This window comes from Spermophilus citellus, assembly GCF_964194105.1.
Source record: "Spermophilus citellus genome assembly, chromosome: 1".
NCBI lineage: Eukaryota > Metazoa > Chordata > Mammalia > Rodentia > Sciuridae > Spermophilus > Spermophilus citellus.
In genome coordinates this window covers 85,971,053-85,980,088 of record NC_138182.1, presented here as the reverse complement: position 1 = coordinate 85,980,088, position 9,036 = coordinate 85,971,053, and the positions used below count along the sequence as shown (strand labels likewise).

Genomic DNA, 9,036 nt, shown 5'->3' with positions numbered 1-9,036 from the left:
TCCCTTCAATAGATAAGTGGATGAAGAAACTGTGGTACATATATACAATGGAATATTACAATTGAAAGAGAATAAAGTTATGGTATTTACAGGTAAATGGATGGAGTTGGAGAATATCATGCTAAAGGAAATAGGCCAATCTCAAAAAAACAGGGACTAAATGTTTTCTCTGATAAGTGGATGCTAATCCATATGGAGAGAGCAGGGGGTGAGTAGAGGAACCTTGGATTGGGAAAAGGGGAGGAATGAGGGGATAAAGGCAGGAAATACAGTGGAATGAGGTGGATATCATTACATGCACATTTGCACAAATGGTGTGACCCTACTTTATGAACAACCAGAGAAGTGAAAAATTCTGCTCCATTTGTATATAATGAATTGAAGAGCTTTCTACTGCTATGCACAACTGATTAGAACTAATAAAAAGTCCTGAAAAAGGGAAGAAAAACATCAAAATATATTAGACAATGGACATCTAGCAACAGATATTAATGCTCAATTAGGAATAAGTTAACATCAATATTCTTCAAAAAAAGCAATTTAGAGTCATCCAAAAGGAAAAAAAAATCATCAAAGTCTATTTATGCTCAATATAACCTTTTAAAGGAAACGTGTAAGAAATAGAAGTTAAAATTATAATAGAGAGGTTAAGAAATACATTATTCAATCAAAAAATGACAAAATCCATATTTATTTAAAACTTTTGTTGTTTTAGTCAGCTTTTTAACAACTGTGACTAAAGGACAAAACCAGCACAATTGTAGAAGAGAAAACATTTATTCAAGGGCTCATTGGAGTCAGAGGTTAGTCCATAGAATCCAGCTCCATATCCAGGGGCTCAAGGTGAGGCTGAATATCATGGTCTGAGAGTGTGGCAGAGGGAAGCAGCTCACATCCTGATCATGGTGATCAGGAAGCAGAGGGAGAGAGAGAGATCTGCACTTGCCAGATGCAAACATATATTCTGAAGCCATGCCCCCAATTCCCACCTCTTCCAGCCACACCCTTTGACACCTCAGACACTTCAGTTACCAGTCAGTTAATCAGTTAATCCCTGTCACAGGATTAATTCGTTGATTGGGTTAAGACTCTCACAACCCAATTATTTCTCCTCTGAACCTTCTTGCATTGTCTCACAGGTAAGCTTTTGGGGGATACCTCATATCCCAACCATAACACATGTGAACAAAAAAATCAACTATTTCTACCTAAAACATGGTTTGTGTTCATATTTTTCACTCTACCCAAATATGTATAAATTAATATTCTCCTTCCCATTAATTTAATATTTGGCTTGAATGAGTGTTTTTAAAGAATAAACTACTATACCTCCCTCTCATGTCAACCGCATGTATATTTGCTTTCGCCTTAATTAAAAATTCTGCCATACGGTGTTTGTTTTCCTTTAGGGCAAGTAAAAGTGGGGTGCAGCCATCCTGGAAAACAACAAAAACAATTTATTAACAATTTTGCTTATTTCTCAATTGAACTCAAAATCTTATAACAGACCTCACAAACGTAAACGTAAACACTATAAAATAAATGAAGAGCAGCCTCTTCCTTCTAGCATCCTGCACTTCCACATGAACTGCTCTTTTCCCTTACAATGGGTTATGTGATTGCCACTATCTCCCATCAAAACCAAACACTTCTCGAGGACAGGGTATGTATCTTTTTTCTCTATGACCCCATACCCGAAGCAAAGTAGTAAAAGGGCTTAAGTATCCTATTGAATACATGGGCTAAACTTTTATCTCTAGAGCTGGGTTTATCAATCAATATGCCAAAGAATTTCCAGTTTTAAAGAAATACCAAGATTCATCAAAAAATTTCATTGATTCACTATTAGAGAAATACCACAGAATTGTGCATTATGCATCCATTAGTAAGGACATCTGTGTACCATTGCTAACACTAATTTGACAACACTTTTTCATAGCAGACATTCACTTATGAAGAATTCAAGTTATAGGGATACAGTTCTAAGAGTTATCCAATAACATGGGAGGTTCCTCCATGCAACACAAATCCTGTTGAATCTCCTCTATATAGTTCAAGATCTTACACAACAATATAAGGCACTCCCATTCCACTAGGAAAATGCACTCTTGAGTTAAGAGAGAGAGGCTTCTAAAAAGTAGGCCCAAATCTCCATCATCTCGGATTTGGCCCCAACTTCCTTAATAAGACTCCTATATACAATAATTAAAACCAAGAATCAATAAATAAGATGGAATCAAACTAAAAGTTTTCTTCTCAGCAAGAGAAACAGTGAAATGAACAGAGAACCTACAGAATGGGAACAAATCTTCACCACAAGCATATCAGATACAGCACTAATCTATACGATATATAAAGCACTCAAAAACTTCAACACCAAAAAAAAAAAAAAAGAAAACCAAATAACCTAATCAATAAATGGGCCAAGGAACTGAACAGATACTTCTCAGAAGAGGATATATAATCAATCAGCAAATATATTAAAAATATTTAACAACTCTAGCAAGTAGAGAAATGCAAATCAGAACTACTCTAAGATTTCATCTCACTCTAGTCAGAATGACAGCTATCAAGAATACAAACAACAATAAATGTTGGTGAGCATGTGGGGGAAAAGGCACACTCATATATTGCTGGACAGACTGCAAATTGGTGTAGCTAATCTGGAAAGCAGTATGGAGATTCCTTGGAAAACTTGGAATGGAAACACCATTTGACCCAGCTATCCCACTCCTCGGTTTATACCCAAAGGATTTAAAAACAGCATCCTACAGTGATGCAACCACATCAGTGCTTATAACAGCATAATTCACAATAGCTAAATTGTAGAACCAATTCGGATGCCCTTCAGTAGATGAATGAATAGAGATACTTTGGTATGTATACATAATGGAATATTACTCAGCATTAAAAGAGAAAAAAAATCATGGCATTTGCAAAAATGGATGGAGTTAGAGAATATAATGCTAAGTGAAGTGAGCCAAGCCCCCAAAAACAAAGGCTGAATGTTTTCTTTGATATGAGGATGCTGACTCATAATGGTGATGGTGGGGGGAACATGGAAGGAATGGAGAAACTTTACAAAGGGGAAGGAGGGGATGGGAGGGGGCATGGGTGCAGGAAAGACAGTGGAATGAGTTAGACATCATTACCCTAAGTACATGTAGGAAGACACAAATGGTGTGAAAATACTTTGTGTACAACCAGAGACTTTGAAAAAATGTGCTCTATATGTGTAATATGAAATGAGTTGCATTTCTCTGTCATATACAGCAAATTAGAATACATAAATAATTCAATAAAAAAGAGAGAGGCTTCAAATGAACTTTGAGTCATTTGGTACCTGCGTTTTCTCCTATTATAAGATGAAAGATACTACTCTTACATGTTAGAAAGTTAATACAAAATGTATTCATAATAATCATCCTGGGACCATAATGCACATCCACTTTACCAAATTCTTTTTTATTCTGGTTCCATTTGAATTGCTGCTTAAAGATATTTATAATTTTAGACAAACTAGAATTCAGAAATTTTGTGTATCAATAAAAGTGTTATACTGATCTACATGAACTATTTTTAGCATCATAAAAGACTAGAGAGACAAAGCTGAGGACAAAGATATAATACTGCTTGCACAATGTGTATGCTCTCCACCTAACTATGAGTAGCCTAATGAAGCTTATAGAAACTCTAATGGGAATATAATTTATGTCGTACATATAAGTAAAAGGTTTGAAAAGCATAAATTTATAGATTCTAAAATTCAATTCCATTTCAAAGAGATTAATATAGTCCATAAGCCATGTTCTTATAAATTAATATAAACTATCATGAAACCATGGAATTGTAAATAAAGTATAAAACAGGAGTTATAAAACTTCTTATAGGGCAAAGTATGGGATTCTGAGTGAATGAATGCTGTAGCTATCCAGCACAATCTGGAGAACACCCATGCCAGGTATGAAAGGGGCACCTGAGCAGAGCGTACCACATGGTAACATGGGCTCAAAGGAGACTCCACATGGTTCTTCAAGAGAAGCTTGAACTCCATATTTCCACACAAGTCTCCTGAATTTTAAATGTGGAGTCAATTTATGTACACTTATATTAAGTAAATATATCCGTAAGATAAAAAAGTTCCAACATTTGCTACTCTTCTAATCAAGAAAACCCTGCTTATAAACAACATCTGTTGACTTATGTCACTGTCAAAATAAATGTATTTCAAATATTTTGGAAATAAAGGTAGGGGATGTTTACCTTGTTTTGAGCTTCAATATTTGCATTATGTAAAAGCAGTTTTGCTGCCACTGATGTGTTGTTAGTACAGACAGCATGGTGGAGAGGAGTTCCACCACTGGGATCCTGAACATTTACATCGGCACCATTTTCTAGAAGAATAGTTGCACATTCTTCTTCTTGCTGTTGGATGGCCTGTTGGTTTGGTACCAAGAAATAGATTGTCAATTTCAAGAATTCAACACAAACGTTCCATGGGATTTACTAATTAGTTATATTTAAATGATATTAATCAATTTTTCCTCTAAGTATGTAAATATAGTTCATCCTTCACAGAAATACCTTGCTACATCTACCTTAATCAGAGGTGTGTTGTTGTCACTGTCACAGAGGTGAGTGTTGCATTTGTTCTTTACTAGAAAAGCCACCACTTCTGCCTGGCCATAGGCACATGCATAATGTAGAGGAGTCCTACAAAAGTAAGATTTGTTAGGAGGTCATAGAGCTCCCACTTAAATCAGACAATTATTCATGCCACTGTAAACATTCGATAGCATATGATTCCTCTCCCTTCAAAACAATTTCTTCAGAAGAAACAACAATCTTTATTAGCTGTTATTACAGCTAATTAATGAAAATTAATGAAAGATTAGCTCATTCTAGCTGCCTGTTCCACTGACTTCTTCCCCCCCCCCACCATACCCCCCGGCTGAGGATTAAACTGAAGGGCACTCAACACTGAGCCATATCCAGAGCCCTTTTAATTTTTCACTTTCTGCCATGGTCTCACTAAGTTGCCCAGGCTCATCTTGAACTTGCAATTTTTCTGCCTCACCATCCCCCTCAAATCACTGACTGATATTACAAGTATGCACCATTGTTTCTGACACCAGTGAATCTTGATTTTGGTTGTGTATTGTTAATAATTTTTCAGATGTATTTTAAGGACTAAGTAGTTCAATGTTTAAAATGTTTATTTACACATAAAAGAAAGGCCCATCACCCATCCATGGTGCCTTACCTTAAGTGAAATGTGATAACACAATTGATCAATGGAAGTTCTAGTCATATGAGTGACATTTCAATAAGTTTTAGTTACAAAAAGTACTATAGATAAAGAGGGTTGAATAAGAAAACATCAATAGACCAAATTTATTTTTTTATTTTTTTTTATTTTTTGGAAGCTTAGACCGACAAGCCAACAGTAAGAGCTGCATTTTATGACGTCACGGTCCTTGGCCATCTCTGCACTGTAGTTTCCTGAGCATTTTCAGAGCTTGAGGGGGCCGGAGACCATCTGATCCAGCCCTCTGAAAGGATGAAGAAACAGGCTGGAGGGGAGAGGGCCTGCAGGGAGAACCCCACTTAAGGGTCGGCACTCTGCCCCACCTTCAGTCGCTTCCTCTTTAACATATGGTTTCCCCTAAGTCCTACAGAAAGTGAGAAAAGCCCCATCTTGGCACATGGAGAAACTGAGGCAGAAAGGAGGGCTGGCTCTAGGCTGCAGTGACTTGGAACTTCCACAGGGACCCTGCTAGGTGTCTCTCCTGGCCCTGCATGAAGGAGAGGGAAGAAGGGTAAAGCAGGCCAGCTTCCCACCTCCGGGCGGCACAAGGGCTGGCTGAGCTGCCTGCTTAGGCCTCTTGTGTCCCTCACCTCTAAGGGACCACTTGGAGCTAAGGCTTGGCCCCCACTCTCACATCTCCTCTGTTCTCTAGAAAGAGATGCGTCACATGGCCAGGCCTTGGTGCATAAGGAAGCACTTTCCAGAACTGTTTAAACCAGTCACTGGATGGGGAGGGGCATTGTGTACTGGGTGCCCTCGCCCAGCACTGTGGCAGAGGCCACCTGCTTGGGGGGGACGAGGCCCCTGAGCAGAGCCCAATACGTCACAGGAGGCTAAGGCTAGTCTTTGGCTGAAATGTAACTGGGGAAGTTCTGTAGGTGGAGGGGACCCATGACCATCTTAGGGGGAAGGGGAAAATTCTCCTGTCTTTAGAGTCCAATTCCCCATCACCTGGGACCCTCTCTTTCCCTTCATTGGGCTGCAAACCAAAGCAAACTGAAGGGAGGCCCAGGCCAGGCCCTCTAAGAACCCATGGAGCGGCTGCAGCAGGCACCTGCCCAGGAGGCCTGGAGTACCAACCCCGCCTGCTGGGTTGGGGAGGGAAGGGACTTTTGCATGGGCGGGGTCCAAACTTGCCACTGACTGTGGGAGCCTGGTGTCTTCCCCTCTGTTCCCTCAGAGCCCAGTGTAGGTCTAGGCCAGGAAGGCCACAGCAGCCAGTGTCCCAGCTGTCCCAGATGCTCCTTCTACTGGTAGTTCTAAGGCTGGAGCAAGACTGGAACTGGGGACCCCTACTCAGAACCCTGTCCTTCCTGGTAGGAGCAACCAAAAAGTACCAGGAAGCTCAGAAAAAGAGAAACCAGGTGGCTGGAGCTGACCCAGAGACTTCTCCTACTAGGGCACAAAGACATGGCCCTTTCCCTACCCAGGGACATGGCGGGCAGGGCTGACCCAGTGGAGGGAGGGGCAGGTATATAAAGGGGAGCAGACACTAGTCGAGCTTCCTCTTCATGTAAACAAAGCAGCAGTGACCCTTCCTGGCCTGGCCACCACAGTCTGGAAGCACACGATGGTCTTAGAAGTCTTGGGACCCACTCTTCCATCTGGATTCAGGCGCTGAGGCCAGGATGGAGGCTGCAGGCGGAGGCCGGTGAGGCTGCAGGCGGAGGCCGGTGAGGCTGGAGGTCCAAACTGGTACAGGGTGGGGCCTGTGCTGTCCAGGGCACAGGGCAGGACAGGTGGGCATCCACAGGTCCTGCAGCTCAGGAAATCACGCAATTGCCGGACTTGGAAGGACTGGGACTTGTTTTACCTGAGATGTTGGTGCTGGAGTCCTCAGTGGGCCTCTTCCCCTTCAGAAACTCCACGTCGGGGCAGGCCTCGGGGGAGAGCGAGCCGGCCCTGTTGCTGGGTGCTGCAGGCCTCTTGGCCCGGCGGCTGAACAACCTGCTGCCCATGAAACGCTTGCCCTCCGTGGCTGGTATGGGGCCCCGTTGGCAGCATCTCCCTTGCCATTTTGGGTGACTGCCTCTCGGGATTTGAGCCTCGGGTGGCTCAGATCTGTCAAGGGGAAGGGATCCACGGGGGGCCACACCTGCTCTATAGTAACCAGGTCATTCAGGAAGCTCTCCAGGCGCCGGGCTGCCTCGCCACCTCCGCTGCCCTCCTCCTGCCCCTCCGGGTTGCCATCAGCCTCCCGCTGTTGCCGGGCAGCCCAGCGCATCATCTCCCCCGGTGGGTGGCGGCTACCTGCCACCAAGGCCTACTTGGGGTTGATAAGCTTGCGAGCCACAGTGGAGGAGCGGTCGAGGCCAAGTCTGCCAGCGCCTCCTGCCAGGCCCAGCTGCTGGAACAAGTTCACTTCCTCGGAGATGGCGTATAGCTCCCGGAACTCCACGTCGAAGGGTTCTGTGTACTGCCTTGTAGGATCCAGTGGCTACTTTGTCACCATCTACCATCAGGAACCTTGATGACAGGGTTCCTTTAATCTTCCCCATGGGCATGTAGAAGCCAACGCCTGTCACAGAGCGGACACGGATGTTCCCAATACGGAAGTCAGCCAGCTCGAGGCTCCCGCACATCTCCAGGAAATACTGCACTCCAGCCTCGTCCAGGATGATATACACTGGGACCCGGCGCTTGGAGGCAGCATCCACAATGTCTTGGAAAATATCCCCATCGGTGAAGAGGTCCATGACCACAGCAATGACCTTCTGGGCCTGTTGGATCATCTGCCTGACCACCTGCTTGAGGTGGGGCGCCTTCTCCTCCTTGGGGGGATGGGTGAAGAGAGTGACGCGGCTCATGCCGCGGTAGAAGCCAGCGTCGGTCCAGCCCAGGTCCAGAGGGGGCACCTCGGTGTCGGAGCGGTCCGGCCGGTAGGCCAGGGACTCGCATGGTTCAGCCGGGACCTTCGCTGGGACATTGGCCTTGCTCTTGCTCTTGCCGCGGACGGCGGGGGCTGCGGCGGCCGCGTCCTCGTAGGGGCTCCAAGCGGTGCACAGGGCCTGGCGCTCCTGGCTGGAGAGGAAGTCCCGCAGCCGCTCCTTCTTGAGCCACTCGCGGTAGGCCTGCTCGCCGCGGCCCAGCAGCGCCTCCAGCGCGGCCCGCCGCCGCTCGCAGTAGTAGAAGGCGGCCTGAGCCTCGGTCACCTTCGGGTTCACGTGCGCCTCGTCCAGGCAGCTCAGCTGGGAATCGGCCATGGCGCCTGGCCCCGGGCCGGCCCCTGCCCGGGCGCGGAGGTCCCACAGCCTCACCTGGAGCCTCCGAGGGGCCAATAGACCAAATTTAAAGCAAAGTTATTCTTGCTTTTTTTTTTTCAAGAAACATAAAACCAACGGAAATGTATGATTCAAAAGAATTAGTATGTTTCACATTGTTCAGTATTTAGATTTGTAGCACTTAAGTAAATTGAATATATCCAATACTTAATATCAGTATTAATGTGATCTTAACTTTTCGAATGGGCAGTTTACAAACTCTTATCTCCAGAAGTGCTTTTGTTTGAAAAGCCTGAGGAAATTCTTCACTTCAAATTGAGTTCTATTAGTTCAGTTTTAAATCTCCAGTCAGGGAAACATGAAGTTTTTAAGAAAGGAGGACCTCAGAAATAGTAAAATATGTCAAATATATAATAGGTATTCAGGATATGAGTGGTGAGTAAATGAAATGAAAGAACAGATAAAGTATACTTGGGGAGTTCAGTGTGTGGTGTTTTTTTGCTTGTT

The 9,036-nt window shown here is 44.1% G+C and overlaps 1 pseudogene across 1 annotated transcript; it reads right to left on the bottom strand.

Moving 5' to 3' along the window:
• Positions 1-6,976: 6,976 nt before the first annotated feature.
• LOC308653487 (protein FAM83F-like) lies at positions 6,977-8,511 on the bottom strand (annotated as a pseudogene). The gene has a single exon. The product of its transcript is annotated as a protein FAM83F-like (transcript).
• Between the last annotated feature and the right edge of the window lie 525 nt (positions 8,512-9,036).